Consider the following 16,473-nt stretch of genomic DNA (forward strand, 5'->3'; position numbering starts at 1 on the left):
CTGGGCTGGCCCCGGCTCCCCAGCTCAGGGGACCTCTTGCAAAGGGCAGGAACTTCCGCCGGCCCCCTCCCCCGGTGCATCTGCTTCCGAGCAACAGCTCAGGGGGTCGCCCTGCAAAAGTCCTGGATCCCCGGCCGGCGAGCCCCTCCTTTCCCGGGGGACCCGCTTTTCCCAGGCAGACCTCCGGGCTGCGGCCATTGCTTGCTACAAGGAGCGCAATGGACTGGGCGGGGTCTCTGCGCCCTTTTTTTTGGGGGGGGGGGGGAAGCTGACCGTCCAATCGCAGGCGTCCCCGCCTGAGCCCCCTCCCCAGCGCTCCTCCCGGGCGCGTCTCCCCTCCCCTCCCTCCCCTCCCCTCCGCAGACCCGGAGGCGGCTGAGCCGAAGGCGCGCCGGGAGGTTTCGCTTCTCCAAACAAAGGCTCGGCGGCGATCCGGATGAAGGGGCGCCCCTAGACGGCTCCGGAGCCGGTTCCCGGAGCGGATCCGGAGGCGCCTCCGAAGCGCGATGGCTCAGCGGCTCCATGCACTGCCCGGCGGGCGGCTCTGAAGGCGGCTCTCGCGTCCCCGGCCGGGGCAGATCGGGGGTGGCCGCCCGGCCAGGCGCGTCTCCGTGTGGGTAAGTGGAGCGTCCCGCTCCCTGCGCTCGATCCCGGGCGCGTGGATGATCGCGGCGAGGTTGCGAGGGGTGGTGGACCGGGCGCCGCAGCCGGTTGCGAGCAGGACGGCGATTGCAGGGGCAAGAGTCGCCGCGCGGTGCAGGTTTAGCCCGGGAATCTTTTCCCGGGAGAGAGTCGCCCTTGTTTGCAACCTGATCCCCGAGGGAGCAAAACAAAACCGGTCCCCGAGGAAGCAAAACAAAACTGGGTTTCGAAAAAGCGCTTTCAACCCCCAGGGTTCCTAACAGTGAAATCTTCCCTTGCAAGGTCCTCCGTTATCCGTCGCCCCATCACACTTTTCCCATTAGTTCAAATCCTTTGTAAAATCTTGAACTAGAAAAAGAAGAAGACGAGGAGGAAAAGGAGGAGGCAGAGGCGTTCCAGGGGTAAATGGCGCCCGGAGACAAATTGTCTCCAGGGCGCCCCCAGCCTCTGGCCCCCCTCTGCCCCTGATGCCCCCAGGCTCCACCCCCACTGCCCTTGACCCCGCCCATGTCACCATGGACATGGGAAAGGTCTAGGGTGCCCACCTCCCCCCCAGACTCCCCCTGCCAGCTGGGAGCCCAGCTGGCAGGGGGGGAGGAAGGGAGGGGGGTGTCCAGGGTGGGATTGAGGGTGCTTGGAGGCAAGTCCTGCTGCCTCATCGTTTTTGTGTGCCTTGGACGGAGTCGAGGCACCCGAAAACAAGGAGATAGCAGGACTTCCTGGTCACGTGGGGGGCTGATTTTGCGCCCCCATGTGACCAGAAGAGTGGCGCCCGGGGACAAGGGGTACCCCTTGTCCCTAGGCAGATACGCCACTGGGAGGAGGAGTTTGGATGCATATCCCCCCCTCTCCGTTCTCTCCTAGAAGGAGACTCAAGGCTGCTTACAAACTCCTTTTCCCTTCCTTTCCCCACAACAGACACCTTGTGAGCAATGGTGGGATCCAAACATTTTAATAACAGGTTCCGACAGTGGTGGGATTCAAACAGTGGCGCCGCCGCACACACGCACCTCCAGTCCCTGTTGGGCAGGGAGGTTGCTTTAGTAACCCCTTCTCGGTACTCAGAAAAAAATTAGTAGAGAAGTGGTGGGATCCAACCAGTTCTCACCACTTCTCTACTAATCTGCTTGGGGGGCAGGTGGGGCCGAGAGAGTTCTGAGAGAACTGTGACTAGCCCAAGGTCACCCAGCAGGCTTCATGAGCAGGAGTGGGGAAGCAAATCCAGTTCACCGGATAAGAGCCCGCTGCTCGTGCGCGGGAGCGGGGAATCCAACCCGGTTCTCCAGATCGGAGTCCACCTTCTCTGAACCTCTGCCTCTGACACGTGCACTTTGATTTGACTTCTCAGGTGACCGACATGAGTCGTGGAAACTGGCATAGTCCCATAAGGTTGCCCGGTGTCCCCCCCCCCAGCTGAAGTGATAGATAATTTATTGATGGATGAAAATAGTTCAACCCGGCCTTTCAAGGCGGCTTCCAAGTGCAGGGGTAGAGGCTGCACGGCATAACTCTACTTTACTTCTGTGGTACCGGAAGAGAAGGTCAGTTCTGGGCTGCAAAAGTTTGCATCTTGGGAGCGTTTCCGTTACAGCAGACGCAGCGGTGGGATTCAGCTGGTTCGCGCCACTTCGGCAGAACCGGTTGTTAAAATGGTGCTTGTAAACAAACAGTTGTTAAATTATTTGAATCCCACCACTGTAGCGGAGCTCTTCATTTGTCCTAATAGTGCACCAGTACAAACAGACGCCCTCCCTTACGATGAAAAGACACTTTCCTTGAAACAGGGGAACGGGTTTATTTAGGGAATTTGTACACCACCTCTCAGCAGTGGCGTAGGAGGTTAAGAGCTCGTGTATCTAATCTGGAGGAACCGGGTTTGATTCCCCGCTCTGCCGCCTGAGCTGTGGAAGCTTATCTGGGGAATTCAGATTAGCCTGTACACTCCCACACACGCCAGCTGGGTGACCTTGGGCTAGTCACAGCTTCTCGCAGCTCTCTCAGCCCCACCTACCTCACAGGGTGTTTGTTGTGAGGGGGGAAGGGCAAGGAGATTGCAAGCCCCTTTGAGTCTCCTGCAGGAGAGAAAGGGGGGATATAAATCCAAACTCTTCTATTCTCCTCTTCTCTCCAGAGACCTGCTTACGCTGTAACTCAACTGCAGGTTGACACAAAGGCAAACATCCCATGGGAAATGAATGCTAAGTATAGCGTTGGTGTAATTTTTATGGCTAGGTAAAATGGAATGCAGTTTCTACCACCCACAGAATAACTGAAGAGATGATGCTGTCCCTCGCTTGGATTCGTTTCCATGCTTTTGGGCCGGTGCTGTAATTCTGAGTGTAAACATGGAAGGTGGTATTATCATTTTTAAGGGGGGGAGGGGAGATTGTTGCTGGAAACCGCTTTTCGGTCATCAGCTCTCATGGGATGTGACATTTGAACCAGGGATTGTTTAGGCACCACACGTTCCTTAGCTACTATATTCCATAATTTTGCTGTTCAAATAAGTGAATCTGAAAAATGCGTAATATGGGCAGAATGCAGCTCCATATCGTCTTCCTTATTTATGCATTTGGAAAGCGTTATCAGATCACGCGTTGCAAAGGCTGATTCCGCAGGGGCCAAAAACAGCAGTGTGAAAACGGTGTGAAAACGGTGTAAAAGGGTTTAAAACGGTGTAAAAGGGTTTACACCAGTGATGGCGAACCTATGGCATGGGGGCCAGAGGTGGCACTCAGAGCCCTCTCTGTGGGCACTCGCACACAGAATTCGTCATGTGGGAGGGGGGTGGAAAATCACCCCCCCCCCCACACACACACACTAGGCTGGTCTGGGCATGATCTTTTACCTGGGAGTAAGCTCGGTTGCTGGCAATGGGGCTTGCTTCTGAGCAAACCCTCCTAGGATCATGATTCACCCATTTGAAGTGTTGCACGGTTGCTTCGCTAAGCTTACTCTTGAGTAACGCGTGCCTCAGAGCCAACTGTTTTTTTCTAAACTAAAACCTTAGTATTCAGGTTAAATTGCCGGGTTGGCACTTTGCGACGAATAAGTGGGTTTTGGGTTGCAATTTGGGCACTCGGTCTCGAAAAGGTTCGCCATCACTGGTGTATACTGTTTTCACACCGCTGTTTTTGACCCATGTGGAATCAGCCAAAGAGAGAGCAATCAGGTCTCTGCTTCCTCGGAGTTCTAAAAGGTGTCAATGGGGCTTATAACAGAGGAAGGAGAGAGAGAGACCGGATAGGAGAACACATGTGAGCCAGGGAAAGCTCAGGTGAAGCGTGCTGGCAAGTCCCGATGCATGGCAATCCCATGGAGTTGTACATCGTCAGTTTTTCAAGGCAAGAGATGACCAGAGGTAGTTTGCTGTTGTCATCCTCTGCTTAGCAACCCAGGTTTTTCCTGGTGGCCCTCCATCCAAGTATTGACCCTGGCCCCTTCCGCACATGCAGAATGATGCACTTTCAATCCACTTCCACAATTGTTTGCAAGTGGATTTGGCTATTCTGCACAGCTGCAAAGTGGATTGAAAGTGCATTATTCTGATTGTGCGGAAGGGGCCCCTGCTTGGTTTCCGAGCTCTGATGAGATCGGATTAGTCTGGGCTTAATCGTGGTTCCTGTAAGGAGTGGAGCTTCTGGGGACAAGCCAAATGCCCTGCTGAAACAATGGCTTTAAAAGTGTAAGAAGAGTTGTGCTGGCTGAGACTGATAAACCACCCAGTCCCCTTCCGCACATGCAAAATAATGCGGTTTCAAACCACTTTCACAATTGTTTGCAAGTGGATTTTGCTATTCCGCACAGCTGCAAAGTGGATTGAAAGTGCATTATTCTGCATGTGCGGAAGAGGCCCTAGTCTCAAATCCTATTTCTAACAGTGGCCCGACAGATGTCACAGGGAAGCCCCCAAGCATACAATTGCTAGCCAGAGCTGACTAGACACTAACATCTGACCAGTCAGAGACATTCTGTCTCTCCGCCAGGAGGTCCTATTTGGACATCACCAATAATAGAGATCTTCTCCATTAATCTGTCCAGCCCTCCTTTCAAACACATCTAAGCCATCAGCCATCAGTATGTGTCTTGTGGCCATGAGTTCCACAGGTCAGTTGTCTTCTGCATGAGAAAGTATACTCCTTTTTGTCTGCCGTGAGCCGGTGTGGTGTGGTGGTAAAGAATGGCCAACTCTGGAGAACCACGTTTGACTCCCCACTCCTCCAGATGAGCAGCGGAGTCTTATCTGGTGAACTGGATTTGTTTCCTTGCTCCTACACCAGAAGCCTGCTGGGTTACTCTAGGTTAGTCACAGTTCTCTCAGAAAGATTTTTTCTATCTGCTTTATCGACAACATGTGTGATTTTGTCAGCTTGTCTTATGCCTCCCCCTCCATCACCTTTTTTCTAAACGGGAAAAGTTTCCGGTACCTTTCCCCCTAGGATGGGTACACCTACTTCAAGATAATTTTTGTTACTCTTTGGTGCACTTTTTGGTAAAGTAGAAATTCCCTAGAAATGCCCAGGAATTGTACTGTATACCAAATGATAATGGTAAATATATATAAAAAAGGTTTTTGCACTTAATGATCCAAGATGGTTTCAGCATTGTGATATTACATTATTATTTGCATTGTGTGCACATACAATGGATGGTAAAACGTACAGGATGGGAAAGTTCAGAGTTCAAAACTAGCTAAGGATATCCTCTTGGCCTGGCTGTCTTCATCCTCCTCCTCTTACTGGAAGCATTGCAGTAAATCCTACAGAAGTTGTCTGCTCTGAATGCGAATAACAGAGATAGGAAGCCAGATGGATTTCTTGGATTATTTTGCCTTTGTTAGCATCTAAAACGAATCTGTCTCCTCGTGACGATTAGATCACTTGGGAAGCCATTTCAGTGCAAAGAAGAACTTTTGTGGTTATCCACAGAACTACATTGATGTGGGTTTTCCTTCAAAACTATGAATCCAAAATAAATGGATAATTTCCCAGCACCTTAAACTGAGGGAGTAAAATTTCAAAAATACTGTATTACCAGCGTGCCCCAATAGCAACAAATACTTGAACTGAAATATCTGATTAAAGGAAAAATGTCAGGTATGACCAGTGGTGGGATTCAAAAATTTTAGTAACGGGTTCCGATGGTGGTGGGATTCAAACAGTGGCGTAGCGCCAATGGGGCTGGGCGGGGCACGATGGCGGCGTAACCATGCATTCCAGGGGCAGGGCATTCCTAGGCGGGGCTGTGGCAAGGACGCAGGGCGCGCACACCCCAGGTGCAGTTCCCCTTCGCCCCCTTCTCTCCCAGAAACTAAGTTGGTTAGCTGATTATACTCTTTTCAACATGAAGAACTCAGGAGATGTGTAAAGTAAATTCACCACATCTTCCTGGGTCTTCTGTATGTTGAATTCTCCACCGGGTCCTAGGGCCTACTTCCAATTCTCTGGGAGCATTTTAAAACCTTAAGCATTGCTTCTGCTTAAGGGTCGAAACTATTATGATCTCTACTGGGGAAACAGCCCTTTTGATAAAATAGCATCTTTTTATTGCTCCGGATACCTGCTGTCGAGGCTTCTCTTTGGGTAAAGCTGTGCCCGCCATTTTGTTTCCTGAAAAAAGAAAATGGTGGGCCAACGTTACTAAAAGGCAAGTCTTGATAACAGGCATCCGGAGCAATATAAATGCTGTTTTATCAAATTCCTGGTACAGATAATAATATTTTTGACCAAAGTGGCGGTTAAATAAGGTTTTAAAATGCTCCCAGAGAATCGGGCTACAGTGCAGGCACGCACTGCTCCCGACTTCCGCCAGAGCACACACGACCGCACTTAGTTCTTTTCGTTGAACAGAGTATGCTACTTGGATGGGAGACGAGGTAAACTCGAATCACGGAAGATCCTTTTCTGAGGTTTTGCTTTTACCGATGAAAAACCCGGGTGTTTTTGATAAGCCACTGTGTGGAACAGGACGCTTTACCAGATGGGCCATTGGTCTGATCCAGCAGGGATTTTCTTGTTTTTTTGTGATGTTTGAGTTCCTACATGTCACTGGGTTTAAGGCAGCGGCACCAGCGGAGCTGTATAATTTACTGATCATACATACTCTTCCAGTGCGGATTTGTCATAAATTTATCTCATCCTTTCTGTAAGGCGCTCAGGGCAATAAGTGGATTTGTAGAAATGCCACCGGAGATGCAGCTGTCTATATTAGCAGCCAGAGCTCACATAGAAGAAGAGAAGACTACGGTAAGGAGTTTCAAAAGCAGCTTACGTTCGCCTTCTCTTTCCCTCCTCACAATAGACACCTTGTGAGGCGGGGTGGTGGTGGTGGTGAGGGGCTGAGACAGTTTTGAGAGAACTGTGACTAGCCCAAGGTCACCTAGCAGGGTTCAAGTGGGGAATTAAACCTGGTTCATCAGATTAGCGTCTGCCGCTCAAGTGCGATTCAGCATTTTCCGGTGGAAGTTAATTTGCAGAAGCAAATATTCGTTTGCTTAGAATGTTTTCTGGGCTGCTTTTGTCTAGGAACTGGACTCAAAGCTGCTTACGTGATAAATCTCAATCACGTGCATTAGGTTGACCTTCTCCGGTTGCTTGTTAGTATCTTGGGAGACGTACGAGTTGCTATCTCGATGTATTTTGTTGAAATAAATTCAAAACAAAGCGCAAAAAACATGCACCAAAAACACATGAAAACATATATTGTGTGTTTATGAAGCTATAAAGCCACTGACTGCAATCCTGAACAGATTTACAAGGGAATAAGCTCCATCAATCTCATTGATACTTACCTCTGAGTAAATGTGTTTAAGATTACACATCAAGCACCCTAATACAGTGGTACCTCGGTGTTCGCCGGTAATCCTTCCGGCGTCGGTCAGCGAATACCGAAAATGGCGAACACCGAGGTACAGTGTTTGTGCACGCGCAACGCTGTTTGCGTAGCCTCGGAAGTCGGCAGAAACCGAGGCTACCAACGACTTCCGAGTGTGGAAGATGGGGCCAGCGCTCGTTGAACACCGAAACTGGGGAAACCCAAGGCAACGAACAGCCGATCACCCTTGTGGTAGGGGATTGGATGTATTTTTGGTCCACCTAGAACTTGCGGGGATTGCAAGGGTGTAGTAAACTGGGAAAGAAGTATATTGGACCTTAGGTGCTCAGCGTGATTAATAATGTGACAGCCGAGTTGCAGTGTACATCAAAACCAGACTTCTTTGTGCATTGCAGAGTTATTATTTCGTGCCACTGTGGTGTAGTTAGAGCGTCAGACTAGGAACTTGGAAGGAGCCAAGTTCGAATCCCCACTGTGCCATGGAAGCTTGCCGAGTGGCCTTGGGCCAGTCACACCCTCGCAGCCTGGCCCACCAGACAGAGTTGTTGTGAGGGTAAAACAGGGGAGAGAATACTGATGTAATCAGCTTTGAGTCCCCGTGGGGAGGAAAGTGGGATATGAATCAAGTAAGTGGACAGTTGTATAAAATTAATACTTTGCAATTGTGTGTCCTGGTGAGAGGCATCATGGACAAGTCCTAGTGGGGTCTCTTTGGGATGGGTGTAATGCAGATGATTGAGGTTTATTCTCCACCCTAATTGGCCCCCTGCATTGCCATTGTCAATTAATTTAAGAGGGTTTGCCTAAAGAGGCTTTGCAAGTTCCGTTCTGCACCTCTCTTCGGTCATTAGGTTTATCTCCTTTGATCTTTGAGCCGGGATTTCAAGCAATGGCTACTTCTGCATTCTCCAGAGCAGAGACCTGTTTGTTCTAGCTTGTAGACGTCGTCCCCCACCCCCCCTGCCCCAGCCAGATAAGCAATTTCCCAGCATACATGTTGATTGTATTTCTTTTTTAAAAATTTTTTTATTGATATTTTGGATTGTTACAGATTTGTATTATACATCTTTATGTTTCATCCTCCATATCCTTTTACCCCCCCCTTTCCCCCCTCCCCCCTCCCTCCTTCTTCTTTTCTTCTTTAAATGTGCAGCAGCAGGTCCATTCTTTCTAATTTTCTTTTCCAGTTTTCTTCTGTGATTCCAATTTCGTTTAACCAGTCTTTGAATTCAGTCCAGATCCGCTTCGTATCTTTTTGTTTTTCTTGCCATATTTGGTTTCTTGACATTACGTCAAAATTTTCTAATTGTATTTGTTCCCATATATATTCCAACCATTTCTGTATTGTCCAGATTCTTTTGTCCTTCCACCCTAATGCTATTACTGCATGGGCCGCTCTGATCACAAGTTTAAATAGCATTCTCTTTCTTTGTTCTATTATTGCATAATCCAGTATGCCTATAAATAATAGATCTATATTTATCTTTATTTTTACATTCACATATTTTTCCATACACATTGTAACATTTTCCCACAGGTGTTTTACCTCTGGACATTCTAACCACATATGGGTTTGATTGTATTTCTTATACTGTTTGATCCATTTGGGGAGGATTGAGCTGAAACTCTACGAAATGGGCTTAGGTCTTGCCATTCCCAAAGGATATTTTCCCACACTTGCTGAGTGGGACATGGCAGTAATCGACACAAAAGAAATAGGTAGGCTATGTAAAGATGGTTGCTTTTCCAAAGAATTGGTGGCAGTGTTGTGGAGATGACATGACGCAGGTGTTCCATTTCCTGTTGAATGCGGAGTATGGCTCTTTCGTTTTCCCCACCCATACTTCCGCTGGGCTCTCCCCCTTTTTCAACATTTAGAAACCCCACATGAGTGTTTATTTATGTAAGGGGCGTTTGCTGCTTCATTTTTAAAAATGCAGTCAGAGAAGAAAATTGCTTGTAGATTGGGAGAGCCACGTAACATCACAGGAACCAACCTATCAGTCCTGTACCCATTTTTTTTACAGAGATTATTTTTAGAGACTATTAGGTCTGGTGTATGGAACATACTTCCATGCGAGGTTGATGGCTTACACGAATGCGTGTTTGGATCCTCACTGCCGGCAGGGGGTTACTTACCTAGGCCTGCATCTGTGGCTGGCATCTCTGGCATCTCAGGTGAAACGTCAAGAGATGGTGCTAGAACATGGCCATACAGCCCAGAAACCACACATCACACTATGGCTCATTCCGTACATGCAGAATAATGCACTTTCAAACTGCTTTCAGTGCTCTTTGAAGCTGTGCGGAATGGCAAAATCCACTTGCAAACAGTTGTGAAAGTGGTTTGAAAACGCATTATTTTGCGTGTGCGGAAGGGGCCTATGTTATGTTAATATAATGACCAGGATTGATATCTATGAATGCAAAGAAATTCTCAATATTAATGGAAATGTGAATCAAACTTCATTAATGATCAAGTAAATCTATTGTCGAAGGCTTTCACGACCGGAATCATTGGGGTGTTGTGTGGCTTCCAGACTGTATGGCCGTGTTTTAGTTGCATTTTCTCCTGACGTTTCACCTGCATCTGTGGCTGGCATCTTCAGAGGATCTGATGATAATAAAACAAGTGGAGTATATATATTTGTGGAATGTCCAGGATGCAATTAGCAAGCTTGATTTCCATGTGTTGGATGGAATTCACCCGTTTAGCATGTGAGTAACCATGAAGATAGCATAATCAGTTAGTGAGGGCATCTGCATTGTAGTAGCCTGGCCTTTTGATCCCTTTGATTGTTTAATTCCTAGAGTGGTGGGTAGTGTTCTGGGTGTTCTGGGTGGTGTTCACTAGCCCTTTGACTGCTTACTACCTGGAGACATCCTTTGTCTGGGTGGTGTTCATTAGTCACGATCAAGTAATTAATATTAATGAGTCTGCTTGTTCAACTATTTAGGCAGTATTTTAAGTACTTAAACCAGCCATTCTCAACCAGGGTTCCCTGGTACCCTGGGGTGCTGTGAGCATGTCCCAGGGGTACCACGGCAACACTACCGCCCCCCCTCATTTTTGTGGTGTCTCCCACCGGCGCCAGCAAGGACATGGAGCTGGCCCATGGGGCAGGGCCTGCCACAAGGTCAGCAGCCACCCCCCCCCCCCCCGTGCTACCCTTCACCCTGGGAGGGGAAGGTGGGGGTGTGGCAAGCAGGGGCAATGGGAGGGGAAGGTGGAGGGTGGCGGCAGGGGTACCGTGAGATATGAAGAGTGAGGTCAAGGGTACCCTGACCTCGAAAAGGTTGGGAAACACTGACTTAAACTATAGCTCCCATATCTCACTGAATATATGTTTTGGTCTTCTATTTACAAGATTAGTCAGTTTAAGCCGTTTTAGAATACTCTCTCATTTTGTCTTTCCGGCTTTTTAGATCAGGAGACCTTTCCCCTTTCCAGCTGGATGAAATTGAAATTAGCCGCTGTTAATAAGTACAGGAATACATTTTCTTCTCTTCCATTTGTCTGAAGTCTTTTCGTTGAAGTGTATTAACGACTGAACGCTCATTCCTATTCCCAAACATGGAAGCCATTTGAGAAGAAAATAAATATTCTCACTGGATCATTTAAGAAGGTCTTTCTCCTGTTTATTATACCCCAAATGGCTCGAAAGCTGGCGTAGTCAATTGAATTGTTTACGATTTGGGAGAGCAGCAGAAACTGCAATTACTGTAAGGATTTCATGCCTTTCCCCCACGGAGCAGCGCTTTCCGCTTATCAACCACTCAACGAATAAAGCAACATTTATTCTCTAATAAACTCATTTAAGAAAATGCAGTTTATGCAATTTGCCATCTTGAGTGCATGAATGTAATGCATTCATTCTCTTGAGCTGTGGATTTCAAAATCACAAGGGACGGAAAATAGCAATTTGGGGCTTCCTGTTTTTGCCTCAGTGTTTCTGAGCAATTAGCTGGTCTGGCCATCTACCTTAAAACAAATCCACAGTCACAAAAGCCAGCAGCCGGAGTCTAAATTCTACTGTTTTAACGTCCTCTCGCAAGGTGTGCCCTTTCTGCTTTTGAGCTGTAGACATTGCTTGTGGCTCATTTATTTATTTAACCCCCATGAGCCTCTGCCTCTGCCGTTGGTCCATCAAATTCAGTATTGCCTACTCAGGCCGGCAGCAGATTTTCAGGGTCTTAGGTTGAGTTACGTACAATGAACACTAGTAGTGCAATTCTAAGAATACTTTCATGGAAAAGCAAGTCCTGTTTCAGTAGGATTCTGAGTAAACCTGTTCAGGATTGCACTTTTAGAGAAATAGCTCTAAGGCGGTGATCCTAAACCATTTTCCTGCAGGTAAGCCCAGTTGATTCAAATGGGGCTTACGTTTGAGTAGACCTGTATAGGATTGCTCCCTAATTTGCTAAACTGCATAAGGGCAGCATTGTGTTTCCTACGGTGGCTGGAACGCATTCGGACTTTGATCCCATTCATTGGCTTAGTAAACTACCTGTTCACCTTACAGACCTCTATTCATCTGCTTGGGTGGCACCTTCAATGCCTTGGCGACACCTGATCCCACAAGGATGTTTCTGTATTCTTATTCCCACGTTGCCACATCTTGGTGTAGTGGTTTAAGAGCAGCGGGCTCTCATCTGGAGAACCAGGTTTGTTTCCCCACTGCTTTACATGAGTGGCAGTCTCTTATCTGGAGAAGTGGGTTTGTTTCCATGCTTCTAGACATGATGCCTACTTGTGCTGGTCCTTGAGCTACCGTGTTTCCCTGAAAATAAGACAGTGTCTTATATTAATTTTTGCTCCCAAAGGTGCACTATGTCTTATTTTCAGGGGATGTCTTATTTTTATGTGTTCTGTTCGTTGGGCATGCTTCCAAACAAAAACTTTGCTACATCTTACTTTCAGGGGATGCCTTATATTTCGCACTTCAGCAAAACCTCTACTACGTCTTATTTTCAGGGGATGTCTTATATTCGGGGAAACGGTAGTCACAGGTGGATTTCGTACAGGCCAAATATAACTGGCGTGGGACATTATATAAACCAGTTTTTTTGGGGGGGGGGGCGGAGAGACTTTGCACAGGTCCTGTTCCTAAAACGAGCCCCCCCTCCTCAAACTGAGATTTTCAAAAATCACTAAACCAGTGATCCTTTTGCACAATCTCAGGTTGGAGGCGCTGCCATGCAAACATAACAGGCAGGAGACACTTTATTTTCCTCCCTTCCACCCATTCATTTTAGGTTCCACGGTGTCCACTATATCAGGGAGAATCCGCCCGCCTGCCACTTTGTGCAGGGCAGCCAGCGGGTTGTGGGTGGATTCTCTGGGCGCTTGACAGGGTACAAAGTCCCTCGTGGCAGCAAGTATGACTGAGCTACAGCAACATGTTCATTATTGCCCAGCTGTTGTGGGGCGTCCCTTTTTCTTTTCTTTTGTATGTTGCATATGTGCAGCTAAGCAGGCTCAGCCCATCGGATTGTGGGACGATCAACATGGCTTCGGGTGTTCATTTGCGTGCGCCCGTGCAGCTACGCATGTGTTGCAGGAAGTTAAAAAGAGAGAGAAGCATCTTCGTGCAAAGGCGTAAAAGCAACCCGGATTGGTCCCGTGGGCTCCAATCGCTGCCCAAACGGGCGAAGGGCACACATGCAACGGGAAAAAGGAAAACAGTTTCCTTTATAACAACTGCAACCCGTTATATATATGCTGTGCGGAATCCACCACAGTTCTCTCAGGAACCTCTCTCAGCCCCACCTACCTCACAAGGTGTGGAGCAGCAGTGGCGCAGGAGGTTAAGAGCTCGTGTATCTAATCTGGAGGAACCGGGTTTGATTCTCAGCTCTGCCGCCTGAGCTGTGGAGGCTTATCTGAGGAATTCAGATTAGCCTGTACACTCCCACACATGCCAGCTGAGTGACCTTGGGCTAGCCACAGCTTCTCGGAGCTCTCTCAGCCCCACCTACCTCACAGGGTGTTTGTTGTGAGGGGGGAAGGGCAAGGAGATTGTAAGCCCCTTTGAGTCTCCTGCAGGAGAGAAAGGGGGGATATAAATCCAAACTCCTCCTCCTCCTCCTCCTCCTCCTCCTCTTCTTCTTCTTCTTCTTCTTCCTCCTCTTCTTCTTCCTCTTCCTCTTCCTCTTCCTCTTCCTCTTCCTCTTCCTCTTCCTCTTCTTCTTCTTCTTCTTCTTCTTCTTCTTCTTCTTCTTCTTCTTCTTCTTCTTCTTCTTCTTCTTCTTCTTCTTCTTGTGGGGAGAGGAAGGGAAAGGAGTTTGTAAACTGCCTTGAGCCTCTCTACAGGAGGGAAAAGTAGGGTATAAATCCAGACTCCTTCTCTTCATCTTGCACAGCCAGTCCAATGGAGATTTAACCACTGCTGCTGCTGTCTGTTTTGCCCCCTCTTGTCCTACCATCACAAAAGCATAGATCTGGGTGCTGACCTAATTTGTTACAAGGGCGGGATATGATATCAATGTGACTTGGTCGGGATGTTGTTGTTGGCCCTGCATTTGCAAACACTACATGTTTCCCTACAGCAGGGGTCCCGAACATTTTTAAAAATTATAACACAGAGTAGAAGGCTCAGCCGCAAAAGGAGGTGAAGCCACGCCGCAAGAAGTCAGGAAGTGAGGTTATGTGTTCCTCTGATAGTACTGCAACTCTTTGGGCAGAAACTCTGTTTAACAAGATGCTTTTAAAAAACACATGTATTGTTGCCAAACCACACTTCTAAATGCCTGCCCAGTGCAGCCAATCCAGGCTCCAGGGCTTAAGCCCCAGCTGGCCCCATTCACTTTCTAAAACAATTGGTGAATGCCACGAAGGGTCTCGATGAGTTACATGGAGCCCCTGCTCGGTAGGATTTGAGAAGAAGCGGTTCTTTCCTTTCCAGCTCTTTTGTATAGCTTCGGCATAAGCCATAATGTTATGGACGGCATCTCTTTGTGCACCCCCCCACCCCACCCCCACACAGGCCTTTGCAGGGCCCAGCATAACAGTACATGTATTGACAGTGCAAAGAACTGAATCCAGTTCTTTGCACTGTCGCCTGAAAGGATCCCAGAGGGTAGGTCAAAGAAAGACCTTCCTGTGGCCAAGACACTCTGGAAAGTGGCTGCCGGTTAGAGCAGACCACACTGAACTAGGTAGATCAAGGGCGATTCCGCACACAAGTAAAATAGGTTTGACCCAGTTCCCTGAGAAGGGTACTAACCTAGGTCAAAGCCATTGTTGTTCCCCACTGCAACCAGCTTGATCCCAGCTCGGAGGGCGGAATCATCCTGTGCCTCTTCGCTGCTCCGTTCCGATTGGCTACTGTTCTATGGCCATGTTCCGTCTATCCCCTGCCACAGGAATGGAGGGACAAAGGTGGTGTTTTTGGATTGGCCAGCTGTATGCATGCCCGAAACACTCAGCTGTGATTGGCTGAATGGGGGACTCCTGGCACCAGAGATTCCGCACTTTACTGGAATCGAGCTGAGTTCGAGCGTGGCTCCCTGAAAAAGTAGTAGTTCCCAACTGGAGTCGGAAATGTGACCGATTCACGGGGCGAAGCCGGTACAAAACCACGTCGATCCCAGTGGTTGCGCGCAGCACTTAGGTCGAACGCAGCTCGAACTTAGGTCGATAACGCAAGTGCGGAATCGACCCAAGTGTCTGACTTGGTTTAAGGCAGCTTCATCGAAATAGAGCAGTGGTTCTCAACCTTCCCGATGCGGTGACCCTTTAATATAGTTCCTCATGTTGTGGTGACCCCCAACCATAAAATTGGTATATATACAATATAAAAAGATCGTTTTCTGATGGTCTTAGGCGACCCCTGTGAAAGGGTCGTTCGACTCCCAGGTTGAGAACCGCTGTAATAGAGGCTAGGGATGATCTTTTTGAAACACTCTGAGCTGTCTGTTGAGCAAGAACTTCCTCCCTAATGAATGGGTGTTTTATTCCGGCCGTAGTAATTACATGGCACTTTCGTTAAGTTCTCCATTTGCTCAGTCATTCTTGCAGGAAGCCTGAAGTTCATAATATTTATTATTTAGAGGGCATCTCGGATCCGATGTGCTGCAAATTGCCTGTAAATGGCTGCCTGAAAGAAGAATTACTGCCTCTAGACTCACCGTCCAACAGCATATCCTAAACCAGGGGTAGGGAACCTTTAACACTCAAAGAGCCAATTGGACCCGTTTTCCACGGGAAAAGAAAGCACTTGGAGCCGCAAATAATTTTTGACATTTAAAATAAAGATAACACTATATATATGGGTTGTTTTTTTTTACCTTTTACTCCGGTTAGTCTGAGAAGCGCATGGATGCAGCAGGGCGGGCAAGGATGAAGCCGGCGGCTCGGCCTCGCCGGCCGCCGGGAAAGCGCCCGCCCCACTCCAACGGGGCAGGCGAGAGGGGAAGCCCGTGGTGCGGCCCAGCTGACCGTGGGCAGTTGGTGCGCCCGCCCTGCTGTCTGCAGGGCGGGCAAGGATGGGGCCGGCGGCTCTGCTTGTGGAGCCACAGTGCAAGGGCAGAAGAGCCGCATGTGGCTCTCGAGCCACAGGTTCCCTACCCCTGTCCTAAACAATAAAGCTCTAAGGAATCGAACGTCGCAACGACGAACCCACGACCAGTGAGGGAGCAGGACTCACGTTGGAGTTCGTCACCCCAACATTGGATTCCCTGCCTGCAGAGTGGCAGCAGACACAAAAGTAGATGGGTAGAAGAGCGGTGGGAATTGGGTGGCGGGTGAGACGACTGAAGCATCTCCTGCCTATTATGTTTGCGTGGGAGTGCCCTTGGACGAAGGGGGTTGTCATGGGCTGGCTGCCAGGAATGCCAAGGAGACAGGCTGAAGTAACCAAATGTCCAGAGTCTTTATTCAACAGGCAAAATAGTCCCCCAAATCACCAGGCAAAGCAATGGTCAGAGACCAGGCCTAGTCATGTGAGAGAGCTCACCGGTCAACCGGGTAGCAAAAGCCCAGAACACAAGTCCAGG

The 16,473-nt window shown here is 48.6% G+C and overlaps 1 protein-coding gene across 2 annotated transcripts in view; it reads left to right on the forward strand.

The window, feature by feature from the left end:
* The first annotated feature begins 207 nt into the window (after positions 1–207).
* Positions 208–16,473, forward strand: part of LPAR4 (lysophosphatidic acid receptor 4) — a 35,380-nt gene continuing 19,114 nt past the window's right edge. Inside the window, exon 1 of one of the 2 annotated variants that reach the window (XM_048515100.1) lies at positions 208–617. The gene's annotated coding sequence lies outside the window, so the exon portion shown is untranslated. Of the gene's footprint in view, positions 618–2,012; positions 2,184–16,473 lie in introns of those variants that run through there. The other variant, XM_048515101.1, reaches the window with a different exon arrangement.

Source organism: Sphaerodactylus townsendi, linkage group LG13 (genome assembly GCF_021028975.2).
Source record: "Sphaerodactylus townsendi isolate TG3544 linkage group LG13, MPM_Stown_v2.3, whole genome shotgun sequence".
Taxonomy (NCBI): Eukaryota; Metazoa; Chordata; class Lepidosauria; order Squamata; family Sphaerodactylidae; genus Sphaerodactylus; species Sphaerodactylus townsendi.